We start from the raw sequence: 12,794 nt of genomic DNA on the forward strand, positions 1-12,794 counted from the left end.
CTATTTTTACTTTATTTAATCTAAATAACAGAAAGTAAAAAGGGGGGTACAGAAGGTTGTGCCTTCTAGTTTCATCCATCTCATATTCATCAAAAGGAATCCACTAACAAGGTTGATCAAGTCTTGTTAACAAACTCATTCCGAATATCATGGAACCGGAGAAATTTCGAATAACACTAGGTTGCCTCAGCGGGGATATGAACATCCCCAATAATAAGAATATCATACTTTTTCTTTATAGTAGGAAGAGGAAATTCAAAACCTCCAATAATGATAGTTGGAATTTTTCCAATAGAATTGATGCTATGAACTTGAGGTTGTTTCCTCGGAAAGTGTACCATAGCTCATTACCATTATCATGAAAAGTGACATTGCTTTTGTTGCAATCAATAACAGCCCCTACAGTATTCAAAAAGGGTCTACCAAGGATAATCGACATACTATCGTCCTAGGGAATATCAAGAATAACAAAGTCCGTTAAGATAGTGACATTTGCAACCACAACAGGTACATCCTCACAAATACCAACAGGTATAGCAGTTGATTTATTAGCCATTTGCAAAGATATTTTAGTAGGTCTCAACTTATTCAATTCAAGTCTATGATATAAAGAGAGAAGCATAACACTAACACCGGCTCCAAGATCACATAAAGCAGTTATAACATAGTTTCTTTTAATGGAGCATGGTATAGTTGGTACCCCTGGATCTCCTAGTTTCTTTGGTATTCCACCCTTAAAAGTATAATTAGCAAGCATGGTGGAAATTTCAGCTTCCGATATATTTCTTTTATTTGTAATGATATACTTCATGTATTTAGCATAAGGATTCACTTTAAGCATATCAGTTAAGCGCATACGTAAGAAGATAGGTCTAATCATTTCAGCAAAGCACTCAAAATCCTCATCATCCTTTTTCTTGGATGGCTCAGGAGGAAAAGGCATGGGTTTCTAAACCCATGGTTCTCTTTCTTTACCGTGCTTCCTAGCAACAAAGTCTCTCTTATCATAACATTGATTCTTTGATTGTGGGTTATCAAGATCAACAGCAGGTTCAATCTCTACATCATTATTATTGCTAGGTTGAGCATCAACATGAACATTATCATTAACATTATCACTAGGTTCATGTTCATCACTAGATTGTGTTTCAGCATCAGAAATAGAAATATCATTGGGATTCTCATATGTGTCTGCAGCAGGTTCACTAGAAGCATGCAAGGTCCTATCATTTTTCTTTTTCTTCTTTTTAGAAGGACTAGGTGCATCTAAATTATTTCTCTGAGAATCTTGCTCAATTCTCTTAGGGTGGCCTTCATGATACAAAGGTTCCTGAGTCATTCTACCAGTTCTGGTAGCCACTCTAATAGAAAAATCATGTTTATTATTTAATTCATCGAGTAAATCACTTTGAGCTTTAAGTACTTGCTCTGCTTGAGTGGTAACCATAGAAGCATATTTACTAATGAGTTTAAGTTCACCTTTAACTCTAGCCATATAATCACTCAAGCGTCCAATAATGTAAGCGTTACTCTTTAATTCTCTACCAACGTAAGCATTGAAGTTTTCTTGTCTAGCCATAAAGTCATCAAATTCATCCAAACATTGGCTAGGAAACTTAGTAGAGGGGATTTCAACTTTATCATATCTCTAGAGAGAATTTACCTTTACTACCTGTGTCGGGTTATCAAGACCATGTGTTTCTTCAATAGGTGGTAAATTAATACCATGTATTTCTTCGACAGGAGGTAAACTCTTAACATCTTCATCTTTAATACCCTTTTCTTTCATAGATTTCTTTGCCTCTTGCATATCTTCAGGACTGAGAAACAGAACACCCCTCTTCTTTGGAGTTGGTTTATGAATAGGCTCAGGAGGTGGCTCAATTGGCTCACGAATTGGCTCAGGAAGAGTCCAATTATTTTCATTAGTCAACATATTATTCAATAGTACTTCAGCTTGATCAACTATTCTTTCCCTGAAAACACAACCAGCACAACTATCCAAGTGGTCCTTGGAAGCATCGGTTAGTCCATTATAGAAGATATCAAGTATTTCATTTTTCTTAAGAGGATGATTAGGCAAAGCATTAAGTAACCGGGAAAGCCTCCCCCAAGCTTGTGGGAGACTCTCTTCTTCAATTTGCACAAAATTGTATATTTCTCTCAAGGCAGCTTCTTTCTTATGGGCAGGGAAATATTTAGTAGAGAAGTAATAAATCATATCCTGGGGACTATGCACACAACCAGGATCAAGAGAATTAAACCAAGTTTTAGCATCACCCTTTAATGAGAACGGAAATATCTTAAGGATATAATAGTGAGAGATTTCTCATCATTAGTGAACAATGTGGCTATATCATTTAACTTAGTAAGATGTGCCACAACAGTTTCAGATTCATTGCCATAAAAAGGATCAGATTCAACCAAAGTAATTATTTCAGGATCGACAGAGAATTCATAATCCTTATCAGTAACAAAGATAGGTGAAGTAGCAAAAGCAGGGTCATATTTCATTCTAGCATTCAGAGATTGTTGCTTCCATTTAGCTAATAACTTCTTAAGATCAGATCTATCATTGCAAGCAAGAATAGCTCTAGCAGTTTCTTCATCCATAACATAACCCTCAGGAACAACAGGCAATTCATACTTAGGGGGAGAACCTTCATCATCACTATCTTCAATAATTTCATCTTCAATAATTTCATTCTCTCTAACCCTAGCAAGTTGTTCATCTAGAAATTCACCTAATGGCAAAGTAGTATCAAGCATAGAAGTAGTTTCATCATAAGTATCATGCATAGTAGAAGTGGCATCATCAATAACATGCAACATATTAGAATTCATAGCAGTAGCAGGTTTAGGTGTCGCAAGCTTACTCAAAACAGAAGGAGAATCTAGTGCAGAGCTAGATGGCAGTTCCTTACCTCCCTTGTAGTTGAGGGAAAATTCTTAGTTCTTTCGTCTTTCAAGTTCCTCATAGTGATCAGCAGATATAAATTCCAAGTGACTCAAAGAATAGAGCTATGCTCCCCAGCAACGATGCCAGAAAATATTCTTGCTAACCCACAAGTATAGGGGATCGCAACAGTTTTCGAGGGTAGAGTATTCAACCCAAATTTATTAATTCGACACAAGGGGAGCCAAAGAATATTCTCAAGTATTAGCAGTTGAGTTGTCAATTCAACCACACCTGGATAACTTAGTATTGGCAGCAAAGTATTTAATAGCAAAGTAGTATGATAGTAACGGTAACAGTGGCAAAAGTAACAGTAGCAGTTTTGTAGTAATTGTAATAGTAGCAACGGTAAAGTAAATAAGCAAAGCACAATATGTGAAAAGCTCGTAGGCATTGGATCAGTGATGGAAAATTATGTCGGATGCGATTCCTCATGTAATAGTTATAACATAGGGTGACGCAGAACTAGCTCTAGTTCGTCAATGTAATGTAGGCATGTATTCCGAATATAGTCATACATGCTTATGGAAAAGAACTTGCATGACATCCTTTGTCCTACCCTCTCGTGGCAGCGGGGTCCTAATGGAAACTAAGGGATATTAAGGCCTCCTTTTAATAGAGTACCAGACCAAAGCATTAGCACTTAGTGAATACATGAACTCCTCAAACTATGGTCATCACCGAGAAGTATCCCGATTATTGTTACTTCGGGGTTGTCGGATCATAACACATAATAGGTGACTATAGACTTGCAAGATAGGATCAAGAACTCAGATATATTCATGAAAACATAATAGGTTCAGATCTAAAATTATGGCACTCGGGCCCCAGTGACAAGCATTAAGCATAGCAAAGTCATAGCAACATCAATCTCAGAACATAGTGGATACTAGGGATCAAACCCTAACAAAACTAACTTGATTACATGGTAAATCTCATCCAACCCATCACCGTCCAGCAAGCCTACGATGGAATTACTCACGCACGGCGGTGAGCATCATGAAATTGGTGATGGAGGATGGTTGATGATGACCACGGCGACGAATCCCCCTCTCTGGAACCCCTAACAGACTCCAGACCAGCCCTCCCGAGAGAGATTAGGGCTTGGCGGCGGCTCCGTATCGTAAAACGGGATGAAACTTTCTCTCTGATTTTTTTCTCTGCGAAAGAGAATATATGAAGTTGGAGTTGAGGTCAGTGGACATCCAGGGGGCCCACAAGGCAGGGGGCGCGCCCAGGGGAAGGGGGCGCACCCCCCACCGCGCCCAGGGGAAGGGGGCGTGCCCCCCACCCTCGTGGACAGGGTGTGGGCCCCCTGGTCTTGATTCTTTCGCCAGTATTTTTTATATTTTCCAAAAATAATCTCTGTGGATTTTTCAGGTCATTCAGAAAACGTTTGTTTCTGCACAAAAATAACACCATGGCAGTTCTGCTGAAAACAGCGTCAGTCCGGGTTAGTTTCATTCAAATCATGCAAGTTAGAGTCCAAAACAAGGGCAAAAGTGTTTGGAAAAGTAGATACGTTGGAGACGTATCAGGTGTGCGTGTGTGCGTTCATAGGGAGAGTGTATTCGCGTATGTATGAGCGCTTGCGTTTGTACTGTGTTAAAAAGCAGTACTCAAAATATGCAAGTTCATAAGGAACTGATGGTGTACATCACTCTTGTCGCATTCGCGTTGCACCCTGGCACGGTGGACTCTGCATGTCGCTCACCGGTCGAATGGAATGCGCTTTGTCTTGCGTTTTCGCTCGCTTGTGGGACTGCGGTTGAGAGCGAACCAACAGTAGGCAAACTTTCCCCCTCCCTCTCCCCCTCATACGTCCCTCCCCCTCCTAGACTGAGCATCAAGCCGGCTTAGGTTGAATTCTTATATTTGAAACTTTTTTAGGGATTCAAATACCATTTGTCTTCATATGCATTAAACGTTTTTTCTTTGACACACCATCTCACTGTATCACACATGCACCCACTCGATCTCTCTCAGTTCCATCTCGGGGTCTCTCCCCCCCTCTTTCTCTCTCGCACACACACATACCACCTCTGTTCCTCTTTGTGCATGTCACACATAAATCAATCTCTCGTGGTATCAGGATTGTCTCTCGATCGTCAAGTTGCTCTTCGACACACGCCTAGGTCACTCTACCATGCGTTAATTGTAACCAAGCCTTTCATCTATCTTCTTTTAAGCATACATTCATCTTTCTCTCTGCCCCCTCTAGATCATTCAATCTCCGGACCCACCCTAGTGCTCTTTCAATTGATCCATAGCTAGATGGTACACGACTGACGCGCCCACAAAGAAACACTCCCCCCTTTCTCCACCCCACATGATCATTTATGTCACAGGAACACACAAAACATTTATCTCCTTGCACAACACGCGCTCGATCTCTCAATATCTATCAATCTGGTCAAGATGTGTCGGGCATGAACCAAATGGGATGTCAAAACTAAGATGGGAAGTGACACGTAGTAGGCAACGCGAAACTTTAAACGAACTATTTGACTGTATTCATGCCAGACAAATTACAACATTGGAAATACAGGTAGGCTCTAGCTAGGCTCACATGTGAATGACACTCTGCAGAATGTTCGATGGGGCACGCGGGAGGGTGGCACGATTGATGGAGAAGAGGGGTTGGAGAGGAATGAGAAAGAAGCAAAGCCACATGATTTATTTGGACGGCTCACACAGCCGGCCTAAGTAACTACCATGTCCTGATTTATTGGTCGCCTTAAAATTTTGTGCCAAACTTTGAGTATATATTTAACTAAGAAAATATTAATGCATGTCACCGAAAATTATATCGTTGGATTCGTATTTGAACATAGTTTATAGTGATATTAATTTTGGTTACATGCATTAACATTTTATTACTAAATGCAAAGGGGACCAATTGTCGGGGTACACAAACAGGGGTGCATGTTTCCCCCTGACTTGTGCACGGATGACGAGCTACCGGCACGGCAAGGTTTCAACACCGAAGTGCAGGACAGGCAGACCAAGATGAGCCAGAGGAGCAAGATATCTCTACGGAAAGAACCTCCCTTGCCGGGCAGGCGAGCCTGGCATGGTTGAGTTCACCCTAGAAGCAAGCTTCCAGATCGTCCCGGCAGGCCTATTGGGGCTAGCGAAGGCAAGCCACGCCACCGCTCCACCTCACAAGCAACCCAAGTCACCGATCAGTGCGGTGTCAAGCTCCTAAGTGACTAAGTGGCTGCTTCTTGCCACATGGCAGCCACTTCCTACAGCAAACGCCTCCATATGGCACCCGTCCTGAGATGTGTCAAGCAAGCAGGTGCAAAGCTAGCAAAACAGCCCGGCAAGGGTTGTTGGGCACTCTGTGATGTGACTCTAGACGGTGCATTTAATGTGCTCTGTCAGCCTGCAGAGTTAGGTGTGATAGCACTGTTTGCTATCTAATCAATACATAAAGACTGATTTGCCACTATGGTGACCCCTTGATCTGTAAAAGGAGGACCATGGCAACCATAGAAAGGATTCGGACCTTTGTACACTCACACGCGCGTAGCCGTTCTCATCCTGAGGCAACCCTTCCAGGCAACAGCTCTGCGATTTCCACCATAGTCCACCATCAATCCACCAAAGTAGGAGTAGGGTTTTACGCCTCATGGCGGCCCGAACCTGGGAAGAACTGCCCGTGTGATCTTTGTCGTGTTGTCCCACACTCCTCCGCTCTTTGTGCAACGTTCCATCCCCCCACCGAACCAGAAAGAGGTTCATGGCCCCATAGGTGGCCATGGTTTCCCATGACATCTTTGGCAAGTGAAAGGATCGATATAGTTGACTAGAGGGGGGGTGAATAGGCAACTAACATTTTTTACCTTTTCTTTGCCAAATTAAACTTTGCATCAAAGTAGGTTGTCTAGATATGCAACTAGGTGAGCAACCTATATGATGCAACAACAATAAGCACACAAGCAAGCAAAGGATATAACACAATATAGCTTGCACAAGTAAAGGTGAGAGATAACCGAAAGTGGAACCGATAGAGATGAGGATGTGTTACCGAAGTTCCTTCCCTTTGAGGGGAAGTACGTCTCCGTTGGAGCGGTGTGGAGGCACAATGCTCCCCAAGAAGCCACTAGGGCCACCGTATTCTCCTCACGCCCTCGCACAATGCGAGATGCCATGATTCCATTATTGGTGCCCTTGAAGGCGGCAACCAGACCTTTACAAACAAGGTTGGGGCTCTCTCCACATCTTAATTGGAGGCTCCCAACGAAACCCCGGAGCTTCACCATAATGGAACGTGGCTCCGAAGTGACCTCTTCCGACTAGGACGCCCAAGCACCTAAGAGTAACAAAATCCACACAAGAAAGTATGGGGGATCAAGTTTCCTTTGGCGAGAGTGTAGATCTAGGTCTCCTCCTTCAATCCCTAGAAAATCAACAAGTTTGAGTGGCTAGAGAGAGAGATCGGGCAAGAAAGCTTCAAGGGCATTAATGGAGGAGAGAGAGAGGCAAGGGATAGGTGGGAGGTGGGAGAATCACCTCCTTAAATAGGGTCCCCTCAGATCCAACCGTTTTGCCCAGAAACCCATAGGAGCGGTACTTCCGGTGGAGCCACCGGTACTATCGGTATATTGGAATAAATCGGAACTGCTGTTCCACCACCGCTCGGCTACTACTTCACAACAAAAGTTTGTCACCCTGGACCGGTAGTTGGAGTGGTGGTTGGGCCGGAGCTACCACTGGACCAGCAATTCCTGGGCGGTAGAGTTCCAGGCGGTACTACCACCCTGAACACCGGTAGTACCGGTTTGTCAAGACAAACCGGAACTTCCGTTCCATCACCGGTCTACCATCGTACCCGGTATAGAAGGGTGTCCCCCCTGAGCGGTACTTGGAGTAGTGGTTTTGTGATGCCCCAAGACCTCTCAAGGTTCATGGTTTCACTTGTTTGTCAAAGAAGCAACTTTGTTTTACCTCTTGCTCTTCCGCTTCTCTCCGATGACATCCTTAGATCTCGGGTCGAGATCCTTTGTAAGTGGAGGAGAGTTGTGACGCCCCAAGACCGGCGCTCCAGACGGCTCCCATGTTTTTCGTTGTTGTCATGTGTTTCATTTGCTTGTTGCATTTCATCATCGCATCATTCGCATTGCATCGGCACTTTGTTGCCGTCATTTTCTTAAAAAACTTGCATTCGTTTGTAGTTGTCGCTCGTTCCTTGTCTCGGTTGACCTTCTATCAGATCAACCGAACCGCTATCTTCTCTCTCTTCTCTCTTGTCTTCTTCGTGGCCTTTCGTCAAACCCTTTGTGCGCATCCGAAACCTTTCCCGAATCCGGCTCACTCAGTCATCACCGTTGGATTCGGATCATCTTCAAACATCCCTAAAATATCTTTGGTTCTTTGGTGGACTCCCCTAAGATATTTATTCCCAGTCGTCGGATTTAGATCGAATGATCCAAAATCCTCCCTCCTATCTACATTCTAGTATATACTAGGGGTCTGTTTGGTTTGAGCCAGCGCCAGCCTTGCCAATCGTTGGCTTGCCAAAATATTGGCGCAGGAATCGGCCGCCCATGCCTTGCCAAAATATTGGCTGAGAATTGAACTAGAAATGTTGTGGAGGTGTGGGCGTGCCAATTATTTGGCTTGCAACCAAATGGATACCTAGAGCTGGTCAACTACCAATATTTTGGCAGGGCGCCTTGGGGCAATGATCCAAACAGCCCCTAGATCATTGAAGGCGCGTGTTGCTATGCCGGTTAATTTTGGCACTTTAATGTTAGTAATTGATACAACTATTTGGACCAGTATTATTTTTCCTGTTAGTTACTGGCGAAAAAATATTTGGGGATTTTGATAGGTATGTGTGTTTGATGAGGAAAATGTTAGATTGAGAACTTTGAGGACATTTGCAAAAAAAAATTGCGTTCATGTGATAGCTAAACTTTTTGGTCGCTCATCACATACAGACCTTTTCGTGGCTTTTCAATGTGGCAAGGCTTAGGTTGCTCACCTCATGGTAATGGTTCGCCAGCTTGTGAGTCCGGCTCGCAAGAAATATTACTCCTTGTGAAGAGTAGATGACTCACATGAAGCACCCACGAGCATTACGGTTGCGGTCCGGAAACAATTCACGGAACTGCAAGGCTGATGCTTAATTTTGTTATGAGAGCAGCGGCCCAGCCCCTCTAGCATTCTTCGGTCAACTAAAGCCTGAGATTATGAGTTGATCACACGGTCAAAAATGCCCAAAGTTCCCATCCGAGCGCCCATCCATTAGTCCAATAAATTTGTTGGAATTCTCTTATTTAGTAACTTGTATGGTGGAAGAAGGAAAAATTTGCTGCTTTGTGGATATGTCAAATTACAACATGGTGTACACATTGACCTTACAGATTACAAGTAAACTACTAACTGGTAATAGATTATAAATTCAGAAAATTATATACTGTACATGGTGTACTTGCATATTCAGAAAATCCTGAATTTGTGCCATCCAACTTGGTTCCTGCTTTCTCTCTCGGGCGTTATATCCTTTGTTTTGAGGTCAAGACATTCCTCTGACAGAGAATTATCTCATCCACTGTTCTCATCTTCTCACCTGCCAACAGACCATAACCATAGCTAACAACAACACATTGTTAGTATCCTCATCTCTTCCGTTCTCCCGTCCACCCAAATCTAGCTAATAATTTGCCTGAAATATATGACAAACGACACATATATAATTATGAAATGAATTCGGTGAAACAAAATCAGTGTCCCAGCTTTGCCAGACTTGACTGACAACTCTATCATAAGATTTTCATGAATTTATATTAGTACCAGTAAAGCGAAAGTGCTATTATGCTCCCGAGCACAAATGCTCATGTTATCTGAGATGTTCGTTCCCTCTGAGATTCACACTGCCACTCGTATTTCTGCATGTATGTGGCAGAGTATATTAATAAGCACAGTTCGAGTGGCCCACGCCGATCAGATAATTATTGCAGCCCCTGCCGTTACAGCTACATCCAGTCTAGAATCCTCTCACATTCTGAGCCGGCTCCCATACAGTCATGGGCCGTCACATTAAGCGAGGTCAATCACGTTCTGAGCCAATGCTTTCTCCTACAAGCTTGTCAGGACCCCGATCCAATGCCACACCGATCTAGCATGTAACACATCATATCATTTTGCGGCCTCACGCACGGTATTTCCACGGGTGCCACCTTACCTGGCCCGGGACTGTTTGCGCCTTTTGGCTCACATATATGGTAGTGCCGCTAGCATCCATATGACAAAGAACCCGGGCTGACGTGGCTAGTCGTGAACCCAAAGTGGCACTAACTTACAGGGACAGGCATCCATGACCCAACATCGAACGTGTCGGTCATCAGCGAGTGAATCCAGGCTGTAGCACTGGGCTAGCAGGACTCCGGTGAACCGGGCTGTAGCGGGCTACCAGGACTCCGGTATTCATCGCGTGACATTTCCCCGAAGGGACAGACACAGGAACGAAGAAGGACACATGCCGGCCAGCCTAAGTGTTCCGGAGCAGTAGCAAGCTACCATGGCTCAGTGGAAGCACTAGGAGACATTTCCCGGTAAGAGAGGCTACTAAGGATAAACAACTAGATAGTCAGATCCCACACATACCAAGCATTTCAATAACATACACACAATATGCTCGATATGTGCAAATACAACATGGCATCACAACATGACTCTATGACTCAAGTATTTTATTCAATAGGCTCCGAGGAGCGAGATATTACAAACATGGGTCTCACGACCCAACATTCAGAGCATACAAGTCAAAGCACAAGCGGAAGCTTAACATGTCTGAGTACAGACATCTACAAATGAAAAAGGCTGAGAAGCCTGACTATCTACCAGATCCTGCCGAGGGCACAAGATCGTAGCTGAGGTAACAAGCTAAACGTCGAAGTCCATGCGGAACTACTAGTGAGAAGGAAATCTCTGCAAAAACGTAAAATAGGCAAACGTGAGTACAAATGTACCCAGCAAGACTTACATCAGAACTAACTACATATGCATCATTATCAACAAAGGGGTGGTGGGGTTTAACTGCAGCAAGCCAGCTTTGACTCGGTCGCTAACCTGAACTACGACTGCAAGTAACTCTTTTGAGGTGGCGCACACGAGTCCACATATTCACCATATCAATACACCACTATGGATCCGCTCCCGTCTCCCTACGAGAACGCCATCCATAGCACTCACGCTTATCTTGCGTATTTTAGAGTATCCACTTCAAGTTATTTATGAACTATACAGGCAACCCAGAAGTCCTTTACCGCGGACACGGCTATTCGAATAGATCATATTAACCCTGCAGGGGTGTACTTCTTCACACACGCTCTCACCACTTACCGCCGTTTACACGACATGTACTCGGCAACCTTCAAGCGGAAACCCAGCGAGGGTATCGGCCACGACCTGACTAATCACACAAGTCTCTCGTCCAGGTTTATTGCCTATTCGGGTTCCATCCTCAAGGAGATCCGGCCGGGGTGTCGCTCACAGCCCCAAATGATGTGTGCAGGGTTCCCAAGCCCACTATCCGGGTGCTACTTGGTACACCGGGCCACTGTGCCTAGTCTGTCCCAAGCCCACCTGTACCGGGTGCCACTTGGTAGACTACTAACACTATCTACCAACACCAGAAACTAGTTGCAACTCCTGGACAGAGATCATGTTGATTAATAAGTCGAGAGGGATCGAGTTACCGAAACCCAATGTGTGGTAGTAACTGGTCATGGATCACAAACACAGAACTCAGTTCCTGAGGACGGCTGCAATGAGACAACCCACCATGTACTCCTACATGGCCTCTCACCGCTACCTTTACCAAATCGTGTTCACACACTTAGCTCTCAACAGTAGGACATGTTCACCACATTCCAATTCATCCCCGAATCAGACCTGACTCAACTCTAAGCAGTAGCAGGCATGACAAACAAGTATGAATGAGTAGGCACATCAGGGCTCAAACAACTCCTACTCATGCTAGTGGGTTTCATCTATTTACTGTGGCAATGACAGGTCATGCAGAGGATAAAGAGGTTCAGCTACCGTAGCAAGTAATAGATGAATCGTTGTTGTCCTAATGCAATAAAAAGAGCAGGAGCGAGAGAGTGGGATTGTATCGGAATGAACAAGGGGGTTTTGCTTGCCTGGCACTTTAGAAGATAGTATAGCTCTTCATCGGTGTCAATGAACTCATCGTCGGTACGTCGTCTACTGAGAGGGGACAAACACCGACAAACAAGGAAGAACACAATCAATGCAATGCACAATATGATGCATGATCATGACATGACAATATGCTGTGGTTTGAGCTAATGCAACTATCAATAAGTTAAATGAAGTTGGTTTGAATCAACGATTCAAATTCAAACTCCATATGTGATGTTTTAAATGCCACTTGATTGAATTGTCCTAAACAGTAATCATAAGTTGTTCTAACATGCATGAAAATGGTACATATGGATAGATTGGATTTTTCTGATCATTTTTCATATATAACTTATTTCATTTGGAGTTACGGTTGAATTACTATGAATTTTAGAAGTTTATACTAATTTCTGGAATTTCCTATAATAGAATAAATCCAGTAATTGATTTACTGCGTCAGCAATGCGTCAGGGTGATGTCATAGTCATCGGGGACGTCCAGGTCAAACCTGACTGATGGGTCCCGCATGTCAGCATAATTAGATTAGCTAAATATTAATTAGAACTAAACCGGATTAGTTAACAGGGCTGGGCCCCACCTGTCATTGACTCAATAGAGTCAACCAGGGCCCACCCATGGTCAAAGTCAAGTCGGCTGCACCGCGTTTAGCCGCCGGCGA

The sequence above is a fragment of the Triticum dicoccoides genome, chromosome 7B (genome assembly GCF_002162155.2).
Source record: "Triticum dicoccoides isolate Atlit2015 ecotype Zavitan chromosome 7B, WEW_v2.0, whole genome shotgun sequence".
NCBI lineage: Eukaryota > Viridiplantae > Streptophyta > Magnoliopsida > Poales > Poaceae > Triticum > Triticum dicoccoides.